The following is a 25,409-nucleotide window of genomic DNA, read 5'->3' as shown; positions in this document are numbered from 1 at the left end:
GAGAGAAAGAGGAAGACACAGAGGGAATTGAGAAAGGAAAAGAGAGGGACACAGCCAGAGAGAGACACGGAACCAAAGAGAGGAAAGGAGTCGATGGTCCAGACTTTTCCTCAATCTGTCTCGAAGGTAGAAGCAATGACAGCGCCCATCCACCCCAGAAGGGGGAAAAGGACGGAAGGTTTGCAGAGGAAAAGACAAGAACGCAGGGAGCCATTAGAAGCTCAGCCACCCGCAGAAGCCGAGCTGGGACACTTGAACAGAATCTCAATGGAAACAGGACCAGAAAGTTGGCTACTCTTTTCTACAAGAGAGGGAGACCTTCGAGTCTTCCTTTCGGTCCTCCAACTTGGATGCGGGGTCTCAAAACAGTCAGGAGGGGGAGTGCCTTTTCCTGGGTACCACGGCACATCCAGGCCTCGTTCTGCCCCATTCTGTGCTATGTCAGCCCTGGATGGAATCTTTCTTTCTGAAGTCTCAGCGCACGAGCTCCACGTGATATCGGCCCCAGGTGGAAAGGCATGGAGCTGCTCGTAGGCCGACAGACCTAGGAAGCAGATGGGAGAATGACCCCCACTCTGCAGATGGAGAGACTGGGGAAACCCTGAGGGGCATATGCTTGTCCAGGGCCACACCACTTATGAGAAGAAGGAGCCTGGTCTGAGAGCAGCAGGGCCCTCGGAGCTCAGGCCCTGGCTGCACCCAGGCCTCCCCAGGGCTGTGGGCTGGGCTGTGTGGGCGTCTCTGTGCCTGCACATGGCCTAAGGGGGGTGGTCGAGCAGTCAGAAACCCAGAGATTCCCTTGGGAAGTTTTGGGGAAGGGACCTCAGCACGAACCCCAGGCGATGATGTCACCTGCCGGCAACAGAACCCAACAGAACCCGCAACCCGGGTATCCAGGCCTCCAGAGCGGAGAGGAGCCCCCAGCCAGATCACTTGCTGCCAGGATGTTCTGCTGTTTGCCCATGCCCAGAGGCCGGGGCCTCAGGAGAGCTCACAGGCAGTGTGCGTGGGCACCCTGTCGACGTTGGCTCAGGACACCCCCGAGAGGCCTCTGGCCGTTTGCCCGGAGAAACAGAAAGGTAACACGGGGAGCCCCAGGCCGGGCCAGGCCACCTCGCCCATGCCACCCGGAAACACCGGGTCCTTTGCCTGTGTGTGTGGATGCGGGTTTCTCGGGGTGTGTCTCCCTCAAGGAAGCCCAGGCGGATGTGGGGTCAGAAGCCTGCGGACAAGTTGTGTCCACACCCCAGGGGAGAGCAGGCTGGGCCCGATGGGGAGTGTGCGGGCAGCGGCGGCCGCCCAGGCTGACCTCACACCCACAGGTGGGTCTCTTTCCTCCCGGGTGGGGATCTGAGCAGACACACGTCTCTGACCCTTCTGGGAAGAGAAGTTCGAGCAGGCAGAAGCAGCGGTTCCACTGGCCAGGCCCAGCTTGGAAAACTCCCAGCATGGCTGGCTGACGGTCACTGTCGTTACAGAGCTTCCCACGTGATGAGGCCGAGGACGGGGACACCCCATCCACCTCCCGGAGGGAGGGGTCGGAGCACCACCCCCCCGCCCCTGAGGCCCAGTGCAGGCTCCAGGTGAGCGTGCCCACGGAGGCATCAGCCCCACCGGGGGAGAAGAGGAGGCGGGGAAGGCCTGCTGCAGAGACACCGCCTAGGATACACCCGCCGGCCCAGTCTGAGGCTGCCACGGAGCTCAGCACACCCGGCTCCGACCCAGAGTCCCGAGAACCCCGGCCTCTGAGGCAGCAGGAGGACCTGGAGCCCAGCACGCCAGAGCACAGAGGTGAGGACGCTGGGGCTGCTGCACGGGAGTGTGTGGGGACGGGGTGCTGAGCTACACAGGGACGAGTCCCCGAAAGCTGCTGCTGGGCCTGCAGCAAGCACTGGCCTCACACCCCCCGCCCCCCGTCTTGCACACTTCAGTCCCAAAAGACATCCGACGCTGGGTATTCTTTGGGAATCTCTTGGAAGCTTTCTGTCCCGGGATACGCACATGCCAAGGCTGGCCTGTGGGCAAACTTTGCTTCTCCCCCAGCTCTAGCACTGACCTCCAACTGGAACCAGGCTCCACTTCCCAGACCTGTCCCTACAGAGGTGGTGGCTCCAGGTGCAGGACCCAGGGATCCACCGAGGGCAGATGGAGAACCGAGACTTGCCCTCGCAGAGACACCAGGCCAGCTGGGTACTGGCCAGCACACTGGGCAGATCGGATCTCCGTGCCTGCAGGACCCCCAGCCCCAGGCACTGATGTCCCACCCCCTCAGCCAGAACCTCCACCTCCACGTGCACCTGTACCTGCTCGGGCTCTGGCAGGACAACCCGAGGCAGAGGAGGAGTCACCGCCTCGGCAGGGAGAGCCTGCCCTGGCTCCCGCGCAACACCCAGACGCCCACGATGACTCACCCACCCCTGCAGGGAGAACGAGCCCCCGCTCTGGACAGACACCCAGAGCCCTTGCCGGAAACACCACGTCCAGGGGAGCGGTCGGCTCTGCAGCCTCCATCCCTGTCTGCTCACCGTGGACGCCGGCAACTCGGTCTGCCCCCAGGGGACATGGAGTTCCTTTCCCCTGAACTGCTTTGCATTTGGTTTGTTTCCACCTTTCTGGTGATGTTTTCTTTTTTGTATGGTTTCCTGTATTTTTGTTGGTTAAGTTGGGATTCGTAAACTTTCTCATCATTGTTGCAATTTGGGAACACTGTTGTGTAACTCTGGTGATACTGTGTTACCATCACCACTTGGTAGTTTCAGACCCGTTTGATCTTTATGCCCCACCCCCCAACAAAGCCTGGATTCAAGGCAAGCACGCCCTGTTCATCCCTTCCCCCGATCCTGAACACAATTTCATCTTTTCTTTGTGCATTCCTTCCTATATTCTTGGTGTCCCCAATCAATGACTCTCCGTGAAATGACTGAAGCAGTGTTTTTCGGACTCTCCACCTACTGTAAGACTCCATTGGAGAGTTCTCATTTTTATGTCATTTGAACTAGCCTTTGATATCTGAAAGGACGGTGTACGTCCTTTCAAGATACCATGTGCCAAACGAAGCCCTTTTGGCCACTGCCATCATTATCTCCAGGCAGGCATTGCTGTTTCAAGGGTGACATCTCAGCCAGAAGGCAGAGGCTGAGCTCGTCTTGTTGCACCAGCTCCCAAAAGAAGCCAAGAAAGGGAGCTGGAACAACAAACCACCCCAACGCCCAGGAAAGCGTTCTTCATGACAGAAGGCTAGAAAATGACCCAACATCCTTGTGGCCCAGAACCCCTCTAGAAAATCACTGTTCCATAAAAAAGAGAAACACATGGGAAGTTCCAAGGAGAGGCAATGCCCATGGCCAGTGTACTTTAGAGACGGCCTGAGCGCTCCGGGGAAGACACGCACCGACGGAACCCCTTGGGAAACAGCAGGGATTCTCCTCACCGTCGTAAGGGTTTCCTCTGGGGACAACCTGCCCTGGGCACCACATGAGGGAGCAGACCGGCTTCTCTTCCTCTGCCCCCACACCATTCACTCATGAAGGCAGCTCAGGTGTTCTCATGCCCTGCCTGCCTGCCTGCCTGGCTCATCCGTGAGCTGTGACCACCTCCAGGGCAGGACTCCACCTTCTCCTCTCTGTGTACCGTGCATCTGCACACAGTGGGCTTTCAGAACCTTAGACTTGAGCCATTCCCACTCAAGCCAGAACCCTCCCCAGGAAGGAAAACAGCTGTGGAGTCATTTTGGCCCCAGCACTGGTTCCGAAACCCTGGCGGCTCCTACAGCCTCTACGGCGTGAAGAGGGAGGTCCCTTTTGACAGAGCTTTCCGGCTCTCAGATCTAAGCTGTTGTTTCACTGTCAGCTGTGTCTCTTCCGTTGCAGCCAGGTGGGCCACGCTGCTCCAAAGGAGCTCACAAGCTGAGTTTCAAGGGAGGACAGGGATGGCTACAACGTGCTGCAAACTGAGTGAGGGTCCCCACAATCCTCAGCAAAGGTCTGTGGTGTGCAAGTGGGGAGTAGAGGGCCCCCAAGTTCCAAAGGAAGGGAGGTACTCGGGAGCTAAAGCCCTTGGCTGCTGTGGTAGCAGCTGCAGATGGCAGCTCGTCCACAGTGCACTTCGAATGAGGTCATATGAGCGGGACTCTGGAAATGGCTCCGAAATCGAGAGAAAGGGGTCAGGGTATGTGGGAAGCCGGCGGGGGTGGGGGGTGGATGAAGGAAGGTGTCCCTCCTCTCTCCAGTGCAATTTGGTTTGGTGAGTCTCAAAGCTACCAGATGGCACTTCCCAAGTCAGGCCCCCACAGGAATCAGGGTGGGCTGCGTGCCTCGGCCCCTGCCACAGGGACAAGCCACACCAGTGGCCTCCCTGAGCTCCAATGGCCGGATCTGGGGGTTCTGTCTGGGTGCACACCTCCTTGCTGTGGCCAAGTTCCCCCCTTCTCTGAGCACCAGCTTCATCCTCTCGAATGAGGACATCGAATGCTACCTTGGCACGTTACTCTCTTCATCCTGTGAAGACTCATTAGGCTTATCCTACAATTACTAGCTGGCCCGAAGAGATATCTCCTGAATCCAGATTAAGCTGGAGTCTCCCAGGCTCATCTGGCATGTCTTCCCTGAAGTCTGCCAAAACCCACACCCTTGCATTTCCAGGGACTCCCCTTAGCCAGCTGGGCAGAAAACCCAGCATGCTTCAAACAAGCTGACAGACAAGCGGGAGAGGACTCACGGGCAGAAGGTTTCCCTCAGGTCTCGGGTGGAGCTCTGGGACCACAGCAGCAACGGGCCATCCCAGCCCCTGGGCTCAGCAGCGCCCTCATTCTCAGGCCGGCGGCTCTGCCCTGAGGGGAGCGGGAAGGTCACCAACTGCCGCAGGCGGACCTCACGCCCCTCCCACTGCTGGAGCCTGACCTCCCCCGGCCCCACCCCTTCCCCTACCCCAGCAGGACGACAGCTCGTCTTCCCCTGGCTTCCAACGTCAGGCCCGGCCCTGGGCCCCGATTGGGCACTGCCCCAGCCCGGAGCTAATCACAGTGGCCAGGGAGGTGGAACGCACCGATTGGCCAGGGCCAGGTCATGTGACCATACTCCCCAGGAAACTCAAATATTACCAAGGTTCCCTAAGAAACCAATGAACAAAATTATCCAGTAAAGGCAAACCGTACTTTTTAATGAGGCCAATGTCACAGAAAAAAAAAAAAAAAAAAAGCTTCACCATGAACTGCTCAAGGAAGCTAGTAAATAAACTTTCAGAAAAGTTTAGTAGTTTTTTTTTTTTTTTTTAATAGGGTGACGGAGAGCTATACCTTTCCCGTCTATGTGAATTTAGGTTTAAACTAGATTTCCCTTGGCTGTTATATAAGAGAAAAAAACCCACATCACCCCCTTTCACTCACCCCCACCCCCCAAAAGTGTTTTAATGTATTGAATTTTTCTGTCCTCAGTTGTGTCTGATTCACGGCAACCCACGAACTCTACACAGCCAGGCTCTTCCGTCCATGGAATTCAGGGCAATTTTTTCTGTCCCAGTCAATGCCCACCCTGGGTGATCCAAAGGCAAGGGCTCAGAGGCCCCTGAGAGACTAACTCCTTTCAGCTGAGCACAGAGCTGGCTCCTCACTGGGATGCCTGTGGCCTGGGGCTCCCAGAGGGGAGAGCAGCACTCGCCCCACCGTGTGGTCACTGCTGGAAGTGCAGGCTGCTCCTCACTCCCCCTTGACAGTGTCCCTGACGGCAGAACAGTGTGAATCGAATCAAGGTGGTAATGCAAACTCCAATGCAACCAAACTCCCCACAAGGTCTCCAAAACCACTCAGGAACAGGGAATTGGAAACTGCAGGGGATGACATGAATGGAGATGGAGACTTGACACCTTACACCGAGTTCACTTCCACTTATCCCTAGACAAACTTTCCGTGAAAACTTGTCACCAATCTAGAAGAACAATGAGCAGAAACCGGACACGTGCTTTGAGTCTTCACACACAAAACTAAAAGGCAGTCCACAAAAAAACCCAGAGAATACAGTGGACTTGGCAAAATCAAAGATATCTACTGTGGGAAAGACCTCATGACAAAAGCAAAAGACAGGTCATACATCGCCAGACGAATGAGTGGAAACACAAAGCTTATCAAGGATGCGTCTCCAAACAGACAAAGAACACCAACACAACAAGCCTGTGAAAACTAGGGAAAGGTCTGAAGGGACACCAGACTGAGGAAGACACACACAGAGGATCCCGGATGATGTCCAGCACTGAGGGCCTGAAGAAACAACAGTCTAGTTGCACCCCCTCAGGCCTGTGTGACCGTGGATGAGGCCTCTGTTTCCCGGTGGCTCTGAGAGATGGACAGGGAGGAAGGGGAAGAGAAGTCACTTGCATTTCTAATACTCACAGCAAAGTCTTCCAATGAGAAGGGAATTATCACCCCCACTGACAATGCCATGCACTGAAGTGATATCCACGAGTCCATCTAACCCAGAAGGGAAGGATGCACCTGTTCTCACAAAACGGCGAGAGATGGAAGAAGGAAGATCAAGCCCACACCAATCACTGGAGAGAGAAGCTGTGCTCAGGGCTTGAAAAATTCCTATTGGGAAAATGATGTCACAGCCCCACAAGGCAATCCACAGCTTCGATGCTATTCCTCCCAAAATGCCAATGCATTTTCGCACCGAACAAAGAATTGCAAAAGGGGTTACGGAAACAGAAAAGAGCCTAAATTGTCAATACAATCCGACGAAAAGGCCCCGATACGGACATCCAAGGTTGTGTGAAAGGAAATTAGACGACCAAACTAGGATCCTCAGGAGAGTATCGGAGAAGGCAATGGCGACCCACTCCAGTACTCTTGCCTGGAAAATGCCCTGGACGGAGGAGCCTGGTAGGCTGCAGGCCATGGGGTCGCGCAGAGTCTGACACGACTGAAGTGACTTAGCAGCAGCAGCAGCAGCGGCAGGACAGTATGCTATTGGGAATACAACAACACACACAGATCCAGATCGATGGAATAAAGTTGAGGGTCCAGAAACAAACCCCAGCATCCATCGTCAACTCATCTCTGACACAGAAGGGGAGATTATCCAAATGGGAACAAGAAAGCCTCTTCAATCAATGTCCATGGGAAACCCAGACAGCTACACCTGAAGAACGCTATTGGTTTGGATCTCAGACCACCTCAATATTGGGGAAAAACCTCACCCTAAAGACTGATGTCATGAGATAGCTAGAAAGAAGCGTAGGTCAAAGGCTCCTTAACATCAGAGTCTCCTTGCCATTTGCTGGGCGGAGGTAGAAATGGGTCTCTTCAATTAAGGGAAAGAGGTACACGAAGTACACCAATGGGTTTCCATCCAATGGAACCTCTTCACAACAGAGAAGCTAAGCATTCACAAATGCAAAAGATAGGAAACGGAACACGAGAGACTCCTTCCAAGTGGTGTATCTGAGAAGGGGTTCATATGGAAAGAGACGAAGAATGCACAGCACTCAGATTCCAAGAAACACCACCACCACCCTTGACCCTTCCCCTATGACCAACTCCGACCTGAAGCCTTTCTCTCCCTCTAACCTATCCCTAAAACATAACCCTCATCTAATCATATACATGTGGAATTCCTAGCATCCATCCATTCACACACGAGAGAGAAAGAGGAAGACACAGAGGGAATTGAGAAAGGAAAAGAGAGGGACACAGCCAGAGAGAGACACGGAACCAAAGAGAGGAAAGGAGTCGATGGTCCAGACTTTTCCTCAATCTGTCTCGAAGGTAGAAGCAATGACAGCGCCCATCCACCCCAGAAGGGGGAAAAGGACGGAAGGTTTGCAGAGGAAAAGACAAGAACGCAGGGAGCCATTAGAAGCTCAGCCACCCGCAGAAGCCGAGCTGGGACACTTGAACAGAATCTCAATGGAAACAGAGGACCAGAAAGTTGGCTACTCTTTTCTACAAGAGAGGGAGACCTTCGAGTCTTCCTTTCGGTCCTCCAACTTGGATGCGGGGTCTCAAAACAGTCAGGAGGGGGAGTGCCTTTTCCTGGGTACCACGGCACATCCAGGCCTCGTTCTGCCCCATTCTGTGCTATGTCAGCCCTGGATGGAATCTTTCTTTCTGAAGTCTCAGCGCACGAGCTCCACGTGATATCGGCCCCAGGTGGAAAGGCATGGAGCTGCTCGTAGGCCGACAGACCTAGGAAGCAGATGGGAGAATGACCCCCACTCTGCAGATGGAGAGACTGGGGAAACCCTGAGGGGCATATGCTTGTCCAGGGCCACACCACTTATGAGAAGAAGGAGCCTGGTCTGAGAGCAGCAGGGCCCTCGGAGCTCAGGCCCTGGCTGCACCCAGGCCTCCCCAGGGCTGTGGGCTGGGCTGTGTGGGCGTCTCTGTGCCTGCACATGGCCTAAGGGGGGTGGTCGAGCAGTCAGAAACCCAGAGATTCCCTTGGGAAGTTTTGGGGAAGGGACCTCAGCACGAACCCCAGGCGATGATGTCACCTGCCGGCAACAGAACCCAACAGAACCCGCAACCCGGGTATCCAGGCCTCCAGAGCGGAGAGGAGCCCCCAGCCAGATCACTTGCTGCCAGGATGTTCTGCTGTTTGCCCATGCCCAGAGGCCGGGGCCTCAGGAGAGCTCACAGGCAGTGTGCGTGGGCACCCTGTCGACGTTGGCTCAGGACACCCCCGAGAGGCCTCTGGCCGTTTGCCCGGAGAAACAGAAAGGTAACACGGGGAGCCCCAGGCCGGGCCAGGCCACCTCGCCCATGCCACCCGGAAACACCGGGTCCTTTGCCTGTGTGTGTGGATGCGGGTTTCTCGGGGTGTGTCTCCCTCAAGGAAGCCCAGGCGGATGTGGGGTCAGAAGCCTGCGGACAAGTTGTGTCCACACCCCAGGGGAGAGCAGGCTGGGCCCGATGGGGAGTGTGCGGGCAGCGGCGGCCGCCCAGGCTGACCTCACACCCACAGGTGGGTCTCTTTCCTCCCGGGTGGGGATCTGAGCAGACACACGTCTCTGACCCTTCTGGGAAGAGAAGTTCGAGCAGGCAGAAGCAGCGGTTCCACTGGCCAGGCCCAGCTTGGAAAACTCCCAGCATGGCTGGCTGACGGTCACTGTCGTTGCAGAGCTTCCCACGTGATGAGGCCGAGGACGGGGACACCCCATCCACCTCCCGGAGGGAGGGGTCGGAGCACCACCCCCCCGCCCCTGAGGCCCAGTGCAGGCTCCAGGTGAGCGTGCCCACGGAGGCATCAGCCCCACCGGGGGAGAAGAGGAGGCGGGGAAGGCCTGCTGCAGAGACACCGCCTAGGATACACCCGCCGGCCCAGTCTGAGGCTGCCACGGAGCTCAGCACACCCGGCTCCGACCCAGAGTCCCGAGAACCCCGGCCTCTGAGGCAGCAGGAGGACCTGGAGCCCAGCACGCCAGAGCACAGAGGTGAGGACGCTGGGGCTGCTGCACGGGAGTGTGTGGGGACGGGGTGCTGAGCTACACAGGGACGAGTCCCCGAAAGCTGCTGCTGGGCCTGCAGCAAGCACTGGCCTCACACCCCCCGCCCCCCGTCTTGCACACTTCAGTCCCAAAAGACATCCGACGCTGGGTATTCTTTGGGAATCTCTTGGAAGCTTTCTGTCCCGGGATACGCACATGCCAAGGCTGGCCTGTGGGCAAACTTTGCTTCTCCCCCAGCTCTAGCACTGACCTCCAACTGGAACCAGGCTCCACTTCCCAGACCTGTCCCTACAGAGGTGGTGGCTCCAGGTGCAGGACCCAGGGATCCACCGAGGGCAGATGGAGAACCGAGACTTGCCCTCGCAGAGACACCAGGCCAGCTGGGTACTGGCCAGCACACCGGGCAGATTGGATCTCCGTGCCTGCAGGACCCCCAGCCCCAGGCACTGATGTCCCACCCCCTCAGCCAGAACCTCCACCTCCACGTGCACCTGTACCTGCTCGGGCTCTGGCAGGACAACCCGAGGCAGAGGAGGAGTCACCGCCTCGGCAGGGAGAGCCTGCCCTGGCTCCCGCGCAACACCCAGACGCCCACGATGACTCACCCACCCCTGCAGGGAGAACGAGCCCCCGCTCTGGACAGACACCCAGAGCCCTTGCCGGAAACACCACGTCCAGGGGAGCGGTCGGCTCTGCAGCCTCCATCCCTGTCTGCTCACCGTGGACGCCGGCAACTCGGTCTGCCCCCAGGGGACATGGAGTTCCTTTCCCCTGAACTGCTTTGCATTTGGTTTGTTTCCACCTTTCTGGTGATGTTTTCTTTTTTGTATGGTTTCCTGTATTTTTGTTGGTTAAGTTGGGATTCGTAAACTTTTTCATCATTGTTGCAATTTGGGAACACTGTTGTGTAACTCTGGTGATACTGTGTTACCATCACCACTTGGTAGTTTCAGACCCGTTTGATCTTTATGCCCCACCCCCCAACAAAGCCTGGATTCAAGGCAAGCACGCCCTGTTCATCCCTTCCCCCGATCCTGAACACAATTTCATCTTTTCTTTGTGCATTCCTTCCTATATTCTTGGTGTCCCTAATCAATGACTCTCCGTGAAATGACTGAAGCAGTGTTTTTCGGACTCTCCACCTACTGTAAGACTCCATTGGAGAGTTCTCATTTTTATGTCATTTGAACTAGCCTTTGATATCTGAAAGGACGGTGTACGTCCTTTCAAGATACCATGTGCCAAACGAAGCCCTTTTGGCAACTGCCATCATTATCTCCAGGCAGGCATTGCTGTTTGAATGGTGACATCTCAGCCAGAAGGCAGAGGCTGAGCTCGTCTTGTTGCACCAGCTCCCAAAAGAAGCCAAGAAAGGGAGCTGGAACAACAAACCACCCCAACGCCCAGGAAAGCGTTCTTCATGACAGAAGGCTAGAAAATGACCCAACATCCTTGTGGCCCAGAACCCCTCTAGAAAATCACTGTTCCATAAAAAAGAGAAACACATGGGAAGTTCCAAGGAGAGGCAATGCCCATGGCCAGTGTACTTTAGAGACGGCCTGAGCGCTCCGGGGAAGACACGCACCGACGGAACCCCTTGGGAAACAGCAGGGATTCTCCTCACCGTCGTAAGGGTTTCCTCTGGGGACAACCTGCCCTGGGCACCACATGAGGGAGCAGACCGGCTTCTCTTCCTCTGCCCCCACACCATTCACTCATGAAGGCAGCTCAGGTGTTCTCATGCCCTGCCTGCCTGCCTGCCTGGCTCATCCGTGAGCTGTGACCACCTCCAGGGCAGGACTCCACCTTCTCCTCTCTGTGTACCGTGCATCTGCACACAGTGGGCTTTCAGAACCTTAGACTTGAGCCATTCCCACTCAAGCCAGAACCCTCCCCAGGAAGGAAAACAGCTGTGGAGTCATTTTGGCCCCAGCACTGGTTCCGAAACCCTGGCGGCTCCTACAGCCTCTACGGCGTGAAGAGGGAGGTCCCTTTTGACAGAGCTTTCCGGCTCTCAGATCTAAGCTGTTGTTTCACTGTCAGCTGTGTCTCTTCCGTTGCAGCCAGGTGGGCCACGCTGCTCCAAAGGAGCTCACAAGCTGAGTTTCAAGGGAGGACAGGGATGGCTACAACGTGCTGCAAACTGAGTGAGGGTCCCCACAATCCTCAGCAAAGGTCTGTGGTGTGCAAGTGGGGAGTAGAGGGCCCCCAAGTTCCAAAGGAAGGGAGGTACTCGGGAGCTAAAGCCCTTGGCTGCTGTGGTAGCAGCTGCAGATGGCAGCTCGTCCACAGTGCACTTCGAATGAGGTCATATGAGCGGGACTCTGGAAATGGCTCCGAAATCGAGAGAAAGGGGTCAGGGTATGTGGGAAGCCGGCGGGGGTGGGGGGTGGATGAAGGAAGGTGTCCCTCCTCTCTCCAGTGCAATTTGGTTTGGTGAGTCTCAAAGCTACCAGATGGCACTTCCCAAGTCAGGCCCCCACAGGAATCAGGGTGGGCTGCGTGCCTCGGCCCCTGCCACAGGGACAAGCCACACCAGTGGCCTCCCTGAGCTCCAATGGCCGGATCTGGGGGTTCTGTCTGGGTGCACACCTCCTTGCTGTGGCCAAGTTCCCCCCTTCTCTGAGCACCAGCTTCATCCTCTCGAATGAGGACATCGAATGCTACCTTGGCACGTTACTCTCTTCATCCTGTGAAGACTCATTAGGCTTATCCTACAATTACTAGCTGGCCCGAAGAGATATCTCCTGAATCCAGATTAAGCTGGAGTCTCCCAGGCTCATCTGGCATGTCTTCCCTGAAGTCTGCCAAAACCCACACCCTTGCATTTCCAGGGACTCCCCTTAGCCAGCTGGGCAGAAAACCCAGCATGCTTCAAACAAGCTGACAGACAAGCGGGAGAGGACTCACGGGCAGAAGGTTTCCCTCAGGTCTCGGGTGGAGCTCTGGGACCACAGCAGCAACGGGCCATCCCAGCCCCTGGGCTCAGCAGCGCCCTCATTCTCAGGCCGGCGGCTCTGCCCTGAGGGGAGCGGGAAGGTCACCAACTGCCGCAGGCGCCCCTCCCACTGCTGGAGCCTGACCTCCCCCGGCCCCACCCCTTCCCCTACCCCAGCAGGACGACAGCTCGTCTTCCCCTGGCTTCCAACGTCAGGCCCGGCCCTGGGCCCCGATTGGGCACTGCCCCAGCCCGGAGCCAATCACAGTGGCCAGGGAGGTGGAACGCACCGATTGGCCAGGGCCAGGTCATGTGACCATACTCCCCAGGAAACTCAAATATTACCAAGGTTCCCTAAGAAACCAATGAACAAAATTATCCAGTAAAGGCAAACCGTACTTTTTAATGAGGCCAATGTCACAGAAAAAAAAAAAAAATGCTTCACCATGAACTGCTCAAGGAAGCTAGTAAATAAACTTTCAGAAAAGTTTAGTAGTTTTTTTTTTTTTTTTAATACGGTGACGGAGAGCTATACCTTTCCCGTCTATGTGAATTTAGGTTTAAACTAGATTTCCCTTGGCTGTTATATAAGACAAAAAAACCCACATCACCCCCTTTCACTCACCCCCACCCCCCAAAAGTGTTTTAATGTATTGAATTTTTCTGTCCTCAGTTGTGTCTGATTCACGGCAACCCACGAACTCTACACAGCCAGGCTCTTCCGTCCATGGAATTCAGGGCAATTTTTTCTGTCCCAGTCAATGCCCACCCTGGGTGATCCAAAGGCAAGGGCTCAGAGGCCCCTGAGAGACTAACTCCTTTCAGCTGAGCACAGAGCTGGCTCCTCACTGGGATGCCTGTGGCCTGGGGCTCCCAGAGGGGAGAGCAGCACTCGCCCCACCGTGTGGTCACTGCTGGAAGTGCAGGCTGCTCCTCACTCCCCCTTGACAGTGTCCCTGACGGCAGAACAGTGTGAATCGAATCAAGGTGGTAATGCAAACTCCAATGCAACCAAACTTCCCACAAGGTCTCCAAAACCACTCAGGAACAGGGAATTGGAAACTGCAGGGGATGACATGAATGGAGATGGAGACTTGACACCTTACACTGAGTTCACTTCCACTTATCCCTAGACAAACTTTCCGTGAAAACTTGTCACCAATCTAGAAGAACAATGAGCAGAAACCGGACACGTGCTTTGAGTCTTCACACACAAAACTAAAAGGCAGTCCACAAAAAAACCCAGAGAATACAGTGGACTTGGCAAAATCAAAGATATCTACTGTGGGAAAGACCTCATGACAAAAGCAAAAGACAGGTCATACATCGCCAGACGAATGAGTGGAAACACAAAGCTTATCAAGGATGTGTCTCCAAACAGACAAAGAACACCAACACAACAAGCCTGTGAAAACTAGGGAAAGGTCTGAAGGGACACCAGACTGAGGAAGACACACACAGAGGATCCCGGATGATGTCCAGCACTGAGGGCCTGAAGAAACAACAGTCTAGTTGCACCCCCTCAGGCCTGTGTGACCGTGGATGAGGCCTCTGTTTCCCGGTGGCTCTGAGAGATGGACAGGGAGGAAGGGGAAGAGAAGTCACTTGCATTTCTAATACTCACAGCAAAGTCTTCCAATGAGAAGGGAATTATCACCCCCACTGACAATGCCATGCACTGAAGTGATATCCACGAGTCCATCTAACCCAGAAGGGAAGGATGCACCTGTTCTCACAAAACGGCGAGAGATGGAAGAAGGAAGATCAAGCCCACACCAATCACTGGAGAGAGAAGCTGTGCTCAGGGCTTGAAAAATTCCTATTGGGAAAATGATGTCACAGCCCCACAAGGCAATCCACAGCTTCGATGCTATTCCTCCCAAAATGCCAATGCATTTTCGCACCGAACAAAGAATTGCAAAAGGGGTTACGGAAACAGAAAAGAGCCTAAATTGTCAATACAATCCGACGAAAAGGCCCCGATACGGACATCCAAGGTTGTGTGAAAGGAAATTAGACGACCAAACTAGGATCCTCAGGAGAGTATCGGAGAAGGCAATGGCGACCCACTCCAGTACTCTTGCCTGGAAAATGCCCTGGACGGAGGAGCCTGGTAGGCTGCAGGCCATGGGGTCGCGCAGAGTCTGACACGACTGAAGTGACTTAGCAGCAGCAGCAGCAGCGGCAGGACAGTATGCTATTGGGAATACAACAACACACACAGATCCAGATCGATGGAATAAAGTTGAGGGTCCAGAAACAAACCCCAGCATCCATCGTCAACTCATCTCTGACACAGAAGGGGAGATTATCCAAATGGGAACAAGAAAGCCTCTTCAATCAATGTCCATGGGAAACCCAGACAGCTACATCTGAAGAACGCTATTGGTTTGGATCTCAGACCACCTCAATATTGGGGAAAAACCTCACCCTAAAGACTGATGTCATGAGATAGCTAGAAAGAAGCGTAGGTCAAAGGCTCCTTAACATCAGAGTCTCCTTGCCATTTGCTGGGCGGAGGTAGAAATGGGTCTCTTCAATTAAGGGAAAGAGGTACACGAAGTACACCAATGGGTTTCCATCCAATGGAACCTCTTCACAACAGAGAAGCTAAGCATTCACAAATGCAAAAGATAGGAAACGGAACACGAGAGACTCCTTCCAAGTGGTGTATCTGAGAAGGGGTTCATATGGAAAGAGACGAAGAATGCACAGCACTCAGATTCCAAGAAACACCACCACCACCCTTGACCCTTCCCCTATGACCAACTCCGACCTGAAGCCTTTCTCTCCCTCTAACCTATCCCTAAAACATAACCCTCATCTAATCATATACATGTGGAATTCCTAGCATCCATCCATCCACACACGAGAGAGAAAGAGGAAGACACAGAGGGAATTGAGAAAGGAAAAGAGAGGGACACAGCCAGAGAGAGACACGGAACCAAAGAGAGGAAAGGAGTCGATGGTCCAGACTTTTCCTCAATCTGTCTCGAAGGTAGAAGCAATGACAGCGCCCATCCACCCCAGAAGGGGGAAAAGGACGGAAGGTTTGCAGAGGAAAAGACAAGAACGCAGGGAGCCATTAGAAGCTCAGCCACCCGCAGAAGCCGAGCTGGGACACTTGAACAGAATCTCAATGGAAACAGGACCAGAAAGTTGGCTACTCTTTTCTACAAGAGAGGGAGACCTTCGAGTCTTCCTTTCGGTCCTCCAACTTGGATGCGGGGTCTCAAAACAGTCAGGAGGGGGAGTGCCTTTTCCTGGGTACCACGGCACATCCAGGCCTCGTTCTGCCCCATTCTGTGCTATGTCAGCCCTGGATGGAATCTTTCTTTCTGAAGTCTCAGCGCACGAGCTCCACGTGATATCGGCCCCAGGTGGAAAGGCATGGAGCTGCTCGTAGGCCGACAGACCTAGGAAGCAGATGGGAGAATGACCCCCACTCTGCAGATGGAGAGACTGGGGAAACCCTGAGGGGCATATGCTTGTCCAGGGCCACACCACTTATGAGAAGAAGGAGCCTGGTCTGAGAGCAGCAGGGCCCTCGGAGCTCAGGCCCTGGCTGCACCCAGGCCTCCCCAGGGCTGTGGGCTGGGCTGTGTGGGCGTCTCTGTGCCTGCACATGGCCTAAGGGGGGTGGTCGAGCAGTCAGAAACCCAGAGATTCCCTTGGGAAGTTTTGGGGAAGGGACCTCAGCACGAACCCCAGGCGATGATGTCACCTGCCGGCAACAGAACCCAACAGAACCCGCAACCCGGGTATCCAGGCCTCCAGAGCGGAGAGGAGCCCCCAGCCAGATCACTTGCTGCCAGGATGTTCTGCTGTTTGCCCATGCCCAGAGGCCGGGGCCTCAGGAGAGCTCACAGGCAGTGTGCGTGGGCACCCTGTCGACGTTGGCTCAGGACACCCCCGAGAGGCCTCTGGCCGTTTGCCCGGAGAAACAGAAAGGTAACACGGGGAGCCCCAGGCCGGGCCAGGCCACCTCGCCCATGCCACCCGGAAACACCGGGTCCTTTGCCTGTGTGTGTGGATGCGGGTTTCTCGGGGTGTGTCTCCCTCAAGGAAGCCCAGGCGGATGTGGGGTCAGAAGCCTGCGGACAAGTTGTGTCCACACCCCAGGGGAGAGCAGGCTGGGCCCGATGGGGAGTGTGTGGGCAGCGGCGGCCGCCCAGGCTGACCTCACACCCACAGGTGGGTCTCTTTCCTCCCGGGTGGGGATCTGAGCAGACACACGTCTCTGACCCTTCTGGGAAGAGAAGTTCGAGCAGGCAGAAGCAGCGGTTCCACTGGCCAGGCCCAGCTTGGAAAACTCCCAGCATGGCTGGCTGACGGTCACTGTCGTTGCAGAGCTTCCCACGTGATGAGGCCGAGGACGGGGACACCCCATCCACCTCCCGGAGGGAGGGGTCGGAGCACCACCCCCCCGCCCCTGAGGCCCAGTGCAGGCTCCAGGTGAGCGTGCCCACGGAGGCATCAGCCCCACCGGGGGAGAAGAGGAGGCGGGGAAGGCCTGCTGCAGAGACACCGCCTAGGATACACCCGCCGGCCCAGTCTGAGGCTGCCACGGAGCTCAGCACACCCGGCTCCGACCCAGAGTCCCGAGAACCCCGGCCTCTGAGGCAGCAGGAGGACCTGGAGCCCAGCACGCCAGAGCACAGAGGTGAGGACGCTGGGGCTGCTGCACGGGAGTGTGTGGGGACGGGGTGCTGAGCTACACAGGGACGAGTCCCCGAAAGCTGCTGCTGGGCCTGCAGCAAGCACTGGCCTCACACCCCCCGCCCCCCGTCTTGCACACTTCAGTCCCAAAAGACATCCGACGCTGGGTATTCTTTGGGAATCTCTTGGAAGCTTTCTGTCCCGGGATACGCACATGCCAAGGCTGGCCTGTGGGCAAACTTTGCTTCTCCCCCAGCTCTAGCACTGACCTCCAACTGGAACCAGGCTCCACTTCCCAGACCTGTCCCTACAGAGGTGGTGGCTCCAGGTGCAGGACCCAGGGATCCACCGAGGGCAGATGGAGAACCGAGACTTGCCCTCGCAGAGACACCAGGCCAGCTGGGTACTGGCCAGCACACCGGGCAGATTGGATCTCCGTGCCTGCAGGACCCCCAGCCCCAGGCACTGATGTCCCACCCCCTCAGCCAGAACCTCCACCTCCACGTGCACCTGTACCTGCTCGGGCTCTGGCAGGACAACCCGAGGCAGAGGAGGAGTCACCGCCTCGGCAGGGAGAGCCTGCCCTGGCTCCCGCGCAACACCCAGACGCCCACGATGACTCACCCACCCCTGCAGGGAGAACGAGCCCCCGCTCTGGACAGACACCCAGAGCCCTTGCCGGAAACACCACGTCCAGGGGAGCGGTCGGCTCTGCAGCCTCCATCCCTGTCTGCTCACCGTGGACGCCGGCAACTCGGTCTGCCCCCAGGGGACATGGAGTTCCTTTCCCCTGAACTGCTTTGCATTTGGTTTGTTTCCACCTTTCTGGTGATGTTTTCTTTTTTGTATGGTTTCCTGTATTTTTGTTGGTTAAGTTGGGATTCGTAAACTTTTTCATCATTGTTGCAATTTGGGAACACTGTTGTGTAACTCTGGTGATACTGTGTTACCATCACCACTTGGTAGTTTCAGACCCGTTTGATCTTTATGCCCCACCCCCCAACAAAGCCTGGATTCAAGGCAAGCACGCCCTGTTCATCCCTTCCCCCGATCCTGAACACAATTTCATCTTTTCTTTGTGCATTCCTTCCTATATTCTTGGTGTCCCCAATCAATGACTCTCCGTGAAATGACTGAAGCAGTGTTTTTCGGACTCTCCACCTACTGTAAGACTCCATTGGAGAGTTCTCATTTTTATGTCATTTGAACTAGCCTTTGATATCTGAAAGGACGGTGTACGTCCTTTCAAGATACCATGTGCCAAACGAAGCCCTTTTGGCCACTGCCATCATTATCTCCAGGCAGGCATTGCTGTTTCAAGGGTGACATCTCAGCCAGAAGGCAGAGGCTGAGCTCGTCTTGTTGCACCAGCTCCCAAAAGAAGCCAAGAAAGGGAGCTGGAACAACAAACCACCCCAACGCCCAGGAAAGCGTTCTTCATGACAGAAGGCTAGAAAATGACCCAACATCCTTGTGGCCCAGAACCCCTCTAGAAAATCACTGTTCCATAAAAAAGAGAAACAAATGGGAAGTTCCAAGGAGAGGCAATGCCCATGGCCAGTGTACTTTAGAGACGGCCTGAGCGCTCCGGGGAAGACACGCACCGACGGAACCCCTTGGGAAACAGCAGGGATTCTCCTCACCGTCGTAAGGGTTTCCTCTGGGGACAACCTGCCCTGGGCACCACATGAGGGAGCAGACCGGCTTCTCTTCCTCTGCCCCCACACCATTCACTCATGAAGGCAGCTCAGGTGTTCTCATGCCCTGCCTGCCTGCCTGCCTGGCTCATCCGTGAGCTGTGACCACCTCCAGGGCAGGACTCCACCTTCTCCTCTCTGTGTACCGTGCATCTGCACACAGTGGGCTTTCAGAACCTTAGACTTGAGCCATTCCCACTCAAGCCAGAACCCTCCCCAGGAAGGAAAACAGCTGTGGAGTCATTTTGGCCCCAGCACTGGTTCCGAAACCCTGGCGGCTCCTACAGCCTCTACGGCGTGAAGAGGGAGGTCCCTTTTGACAGAGCTTTCCGGCTCTCAGATCTAAGCTGTTGTTTCACTGTCAGCTGTGTCTCTTCCGTTGCAGCCAGGTGGGCCACGCTGCTCCAAAGGAGCTCACAAGCTGAGTTTCAAGGGAGGACAGGGATGGCTACAACGTGCTGCAAACTGAGTGAGGGTCCCCACAATCCTCAGCAAAGGTCTGTGGTGTGCAAGTGGGGAGTAGAGGGCCCCCAAGTTCCAAAGGAAGGGAGGTACTCGGGAGCTAAAGCCCTTGGCTGCTGTGGTAGCAGCTGCAGATGGCAGCTCGTCCACAGTGCACTTCGAATGAGGTCATATGAGCGGGACTCTGGAAATGGCTCCGAAATCGAGAGAAAGGGGTCAGGGTATGTGGGAAGCCGGCGGGGGTGGGGGGTGGATGAAGGAAGGTGTCCCTCCTCTCTCCAGTGCAATTTGGTTTGGTGAGTCTCAAAGCTACCAGATGGCACTTCCCAAGTCAGGCCCCCACAGGAATCAGGGTGGGCTGCGTGCCTCGGCCCCTGCCACAGGGACAAGCCACACCAGTGGCCTCCCTGAGCTCCAATGGCCGGATCTGGGGGTTCTGTCTGGGTGCACACCTCCTTGCTGTGGCCAAGTTCCCCCCTTCTCTGAGCACCAGCTTCATCCTCTCGAATGAGGACATCGAATGCTACCTTGGCACGTTACTCTCTTCATCCTGTGAAGACTCATTAGGCTTATCCTACAATTACTAGCTGGCCCGAAGAGATATCTCCTGAATCCAGATTAAGCTGGAGTCTCCCAGGCTCATCTGGCATGTCTTCCCTGAAGTCTGCCAAAACCCACACCCTTGCATTTCCAGGGACTCCCCTTAGCCAGCTGGGCAGAAAACCCAGCATGCTTCAAACAAGCTGACAGACAAGCGGGAGAGGACTCACGGGCAGAAGGTTTCCCTCAGGTCTCGGGGGGAGCTCTGGGACCACAGCAGCAACGGGCCATCCCAGCCCCTGGGCTCAGCAGTGCCCTCATTCTCAGGCCGGCGGCTCTGCCCTGAGGGGAGCGGGAAGGTCACCAACTGCCGCAGGCGGACCTCACGCCCCTCCCACTGCTGGAGCCTGACCTCCCCCGGCCCCACCCCTTCCCCTACCCCAGCAGGACGACAGCTCGTCTTCCCCTGGCTTCCAACGTCAGGCCCGGCCCTGGGCCCCGATTGGGCACTGCCCCAGCCCGGAGCCAATCACAGTGGCCAGGGAGGTGGAACGCACCGATTGGCCAGGGCCAGGTCATGTGACCATACTCCCCAGGAAACTCAAATATTACCAAGGTTCCCTAAGAAACCAATGAACAAAATTATCCAGTAAAGGCAAACCGTACTTTTTAATGAGGCCAATGTCACAGAAAAAAAAAAAAAAATGCTTCACCATGAACTGCTCAAGGAAGCTAGTAAATAAACTTTCAGAAAAGTTTAGTAGTTTTTTTTTTTTTTTTAATAGGGTGACGGAGAGCTATACCTTTCCCGTCTATGTGAATTTAGGTTTAAACTAGATTTCCCTTGGCTATTATATAAGACAAAAAAACCCACATCACCCCCTTTCACTCACCCCCACCCCCCAAAAGTGTTTTAATGTATTGAATTTTTCTGTCCTCAGTTGTGTCTGATTCACGGCAACCCACGAACTCTACACAGCCAGGCTCTTCCGTCCATGGAATTCAGGGCAATTTTTTCTGTCCCAGTCAATGCCCACCCTGGGTGATCCAAAGGCAAGGGCTCAGAGGCCCCTGAGAGACTAACTCCTTTCAGCTGAGCACAGAGCTGGCTCCTCACTGGGATGCCTGTGGCCTGGGGCTCCCAGAGGGGAGAGCAGCACTCGCCCCACCGTGTGGTCACTGCTGGAAGTGCAGGCTGCTCCTCACTCCCCCTTGACAGTGTCCCTGACGGCAGAACAGTGTGAATCGAATCAAGGTGGTAATGCAAACTCCAATGCAACCAAACTTCCCACAAGGTCTCCAAAACCACTCAGGAACAGGGAATTGGAAACTGCAGGGGATGACATGAATGGAGATGGAGACTTGACACCTTACACCGAGTTCACTTCCACTTATCCCTAGACAAACTTTCCGTGAAAACTTGTCACCAATCTAGAAGAACAATGAGCAGAAACCGGACACGTGCTTTGAGTCTTCACACACAAAACTAAAAGGCAGTCCACAAAAAAACCCAGAGAATACAGTGGACTTGGCAAAATCAAAGATATCTACTGTGGGAAAGACCTCATGACAAAAGCAAAAGACAGGTCATACATCGCCAGACGAATGAGTGGAAACACAAAGCTTATCAAGGATGTGTCTCCAAACAGACAAAGAACACCAACACAACAAGCCTGTGAAAACTAGGGAAAGGTCTGAAGGGACACCAGACTGAGGAAGACACACACAGAGGATCCCGGATGATGTCCAGCACTGAGGGCCTGAAGAAACAACAGTCTAGTTGCACCCCCTCAGGCCTGTGTGACCGTGGATGAGGCCTCTGTTTCCCGGTGGCTCTGAGAGATGGACAGGGAGGAAGGGGAAGAGAAGTCACTTGCATTTCTAATACTCACAGCAAAGTCTTCCAATGAGAAGGGAATTATCACCCCCACTGACAATGCCATGCACTGAAGTGATATCCACGAGTCCATCTAACCCAGAAGGGAAGGATGCACCTGTTCTCACAAAACGGCGAGAGATGGAAGAAGGAAGATCAAGCCCACACCAATCACTGGAGAGAGAAGCTGTGCTCAGGGCTTGAAAGAATTCCTATTGGTAAAATGATGTCACAGCCCCACAAGGCAATCCACAGCTTCGATGCTATTCCTCCCAAAATGCCAATGCATTTTCGCACCGAACAAAGAATTGCAAAAGGGGTTACGGAAACAGAAAAGAGCCTAAATTGTCAATACAATCCGACGAAAAGGCCCCGATACGGACATCCAAGGTTGTGTGAAAGGAAATTAGACGACCAAACTAGGATCCTCAGGAGAGTATCGGAGAAGGCAATGGCGACCCACTCCAGTACTCTTGCCTGGAAAATGCCCTGGACGGAGGAGCCTGGTAGGCTGCAGGCCATGGGGTCGCGCAGAGTCTGACACGACTGAAGTGACTTAGCAGCAGCAGCAGCAGCGGCAGGACAGTATGCTATTGGGAATACAACAACACACACAGATCCAGATCGATGGAATAAAGTTGAGGGTCCAGAAACAAACCCCAGCATCCATCGTCAACTCATCTCTGACACAGAAGGGGAGATTATCCAAATGGGAACAAGAAAGCCTCTTCAATCAATGTCCATGGGAAACCCAGACAGCTACATCTGAAGAACGCTATTGGTTTGGATCTCAGACCACCTCAATATTGGGGAAAAACCTCACCCTAAAGACTGATGTCATGAGATAGCTAGAAAGAAGCGTAGGTCAAAGGCTCCTTAACATCAGAGTCTCCTTGCCATTTGCTGGGCGGAGGTAGAAATGGGTCTCTTCAATTAAGGGAAAGAGGTACACGAAGTACACCAATGGGTTTCCATCCAATGGAACCTCTTCACAACAGAGAAGCTAAGCATTCACAAATGCAAAAGATAGGAAACGGAACACGAGAGACTCCTTCCAAGTGGTGTATCTGAGAAGGGGTTCATATGGAAAGAGACGAAGAATGCACAGCACTCAGATTCCAAGAAACACCACCACCACCCTTGACCCTTCCCCTATGACCAACTCCGACCTGAAGCCTTTCTCTCCCTCTAACCTATCCCTAAAACATAACCCTCATCTAATCATATATATGTGGAATTCCTAGCATCCATCCATTCACACACGAGAGAGAAAGAGGAAGACACAGAGGGAATTGAGAAAGGAAAAGAGAGGGACACAGCCAGAGAGAGACACGGAACCAAAGAGAGGAAAGGAGTCGATGGTCCAGACTTTTCCTCAATCTGTCTCGAAGGTAGAAGCAATGACAGCGCCCATCCACCCCAGAAGGGGGAAAAGGACGGAAGGTTTGCAGAGGAAAAGACAAGAACGCAGGGAGCCATTAGAAGCTCAGCCACCCGCAGAAGCCGAGCTGGGACACTTGAACAGAATCTCAATGGAAACAGAGGACCAGAAAGTTGGCTACTCTTTTCTACAAGAGAGGGAGACCTTCGAGTCTTCCTTTCGGTCCTCCAACTTGGATGCGGGGTCTCAAAACAGTCAGGAGGGGGAGTGCCTTTTCCTGGGTACCACGGCACATCCAGGCCTCGTTCTGCCCCATTCTGTGCTATGTCAGCCCTGGATGGAATCTTTCTTTCTGAAGTCTCAGCGCACGAGCTCCACGTGATATCGGCCCCAGGTGGAAAGGCATGGAGCTGCTCGTAGGCCGACAGACCTAGGAAGCAGATGGGAGAATGACCCCCACTCTGCAGATGGAGAGACTGGGGAAACCCTGAGGGGCATATGCTTGTCCAGGGCCACACCACTTATGAGAAGAAGGAGCCTGGTCTGAGAGCAGCAGGGCCCTCGGAGCTCAGGCCCTGGCTGCACCCAGGCCTCCCCAGGGCTGTGGGCTGGGCTGTGTGGGCGTCTCTGTGCCTGCACATGGCCTAAGGGGGGTGGTCGAGCAGTCAGAAACCCAGAGATTCCCTTGGGAAGTTTTGGGGAAGGGACCTCAGCACGAACCCCAGGCGATGATGTCACCTGCCGGCAACAGAACCCAACAGAACCCGCAACCCGGGTATCCAGGCCTCCAGAGCGGAGAGGAGCCCCCAGCCAGATCACTTGCTGCCAGGATGTTCTGCTGTTTGCCCATGCCCAGAGGCCGGGGCCTCAGGAGAGCTCACAGGCAGTGTGCGTGGGCACCCTGTCGACGTTGGCTCAGGACACCCCCGAGAGGCCTCTGGCCGTTTGCCCGGAGAAACAGAAAGGTAACACGGGGAGCCCCAGGCCGGGCCAGGCCACCTCGCCCATGCCACCCGGAAACACCGGGTCCTTTGCCTGTGTGTGTGGATGCGGGTTTCTCGGGGTGTGTCTCCCTCAAGGAAGCCCAGGCGGATGTGGGGTCAGAAGCCTGCGGACAAGTTGTGTCCACACCCCAGGGGAGAGCAGGCTGGGCCCGATGGGGAGTGTGCGGGCAGTGGCGGCCGCCCAGGCTGACCTCACACCCACAGGTGGGTCTCTTTCCTCCCGGGTGGGGATCTGAGCAGACACACGTCTCTGACCCTTCTGGGAAGAGAAGTTCGAGCAGGCAGAAGCAGCGGTTCCACTGGCCAGGCCCAGCTTGGAAAACTCCCAGCATGCCTGGCTGACGGTCACTGTCGTTGCAGAGCTTCCCACGTGATGAGGCCGAGGACGGGGACACCCCATCCACCTCCCGGAGGGAGGGGTCGGAGCACCACCCCCCCGCCCCTGAGGCCCAGTGCAGGCTCCAGGTGAGCGTGCCCACGGAGGCATCAGCCCCACCGGGGGAGAAGAGGAGGCGGGGAAGGCCTGCTGCAGAGACACCGCCTAGGATACACCCGCCGGCCCAGTCTGAGGCTGCCACGGAGCTCAGCACACCCGGCTCCGACCCAGAGTCCCGAGAACCCCGGCCTCTGAGGCAGCAGGAGGACCTGGAGCCCAGCACGCCAGAGCACAGAGGTGAGGACGCTGGGGCTGCTGCACGGGAGTGTGTGGGGACGGGGTGCTGAGCTACACAGGGACGAGTCCCCGAAAGCTGCTGCTGGGCCTGCAGCAAGCACTGGCGTCACACCCCCCGCCCCCCGTCTTGCACACTTCAGTCCCAAAAGACATCCGACGCTGGGTATTCTTTGGGAATCTCTTGGAAGCTTTCTGTCCCGGGATACGCACATGCCAAGGCTGGCCTGTGGGCAAACTTTGCTTCTCCCCCAGCTCTAGCACTGGCCTCCAACTGGAACCAGGCTCCGCTTCCCAGACCTGTCCCTACAGAGGTGCTGGCTCCAGGTGCAGGACCCAGGGATCCACCGAGGGCAGATGGAGAACCGAGACTTGCCCTCGCAGAGACACCAGGCCAGCTGGGTACTGGCCAGCACACCGGGCAGATCGGATCTCCGTGCCTGCAGGACCCCCAGCCACAGGCACTGATGTCCCACCCCCTCAGCCAGAACCTCCACCTCCACGTGCAGCTGTACCTGCTCGGGCTCTGGCAGGAGAACCCGAGGCAGAGGAGGAGTCACCGCCTCGGCAGGGAGAGCCTGCCCTGGCTCCCGTGCAACACCCAGACGCCCACGATGACTCACCCACCCCTGCAGGGAGAACGAGCCCCCGCTCTGGACAGACACCCAGAGCCCTTGCCGGAAACACCACGTTCAAGGGAGCGGTCGGCTCTGCAGCCTCCATCCCTGTCTGCTCACCGTGGAC

The 25,409-nt window shown here is 55.7% G+C and overlaps 1 long non-coding RNA gene across 1 annotated transcript in view; it reads right to left on the bottom strand.

Annotated features, from left to right (window-relative positions):
* Positions 1 to 10,253: 10,253 nt before the first annotated feature.
* Positions 10,254 to 25,409, bottom strand: part of LOC145534170 (uncharacterized) — a 40,423-nt gene continuing 25,267 nt past the window's right edge. Inside the window, exons 5-6 of the long non-coding RNA XR_014074303.1 lie at positions 19,965 to 20,076; positions 10,254 to 12,460 (exon numbers count right to left, since the gene is read on the bottom strand). This is a non-coding gene — a long non-coding RNA (uncharacterized LOC145534170). The remainder of the gene's footprint in view (positions 12,461 to 19,964; positions 20,077 to 25,409) is intronic.

The sequence above is a fragment of the Giraffa tippelskirchi genome, chromosome 14, assembly GCF_054371585.1.
Source record: "Giraffa tippelskirchi isolate mGirTip1 chromosome 14, T2T-mGirTip1v1.2.pri, whole genome shotgun sequence".
Taxonomy (NCBI): Eukaryota; Metazoa; Chordata; class Mammalia; order Artiodactyla; family Giraffidae; genus Giraffa; species Giraffa tippelskirchi.
The sequence above is the reverse complement of the archived record's forward strand: the minus strand, read 5'-3'. Positions and strand labels throughout refer to the sequence as shown.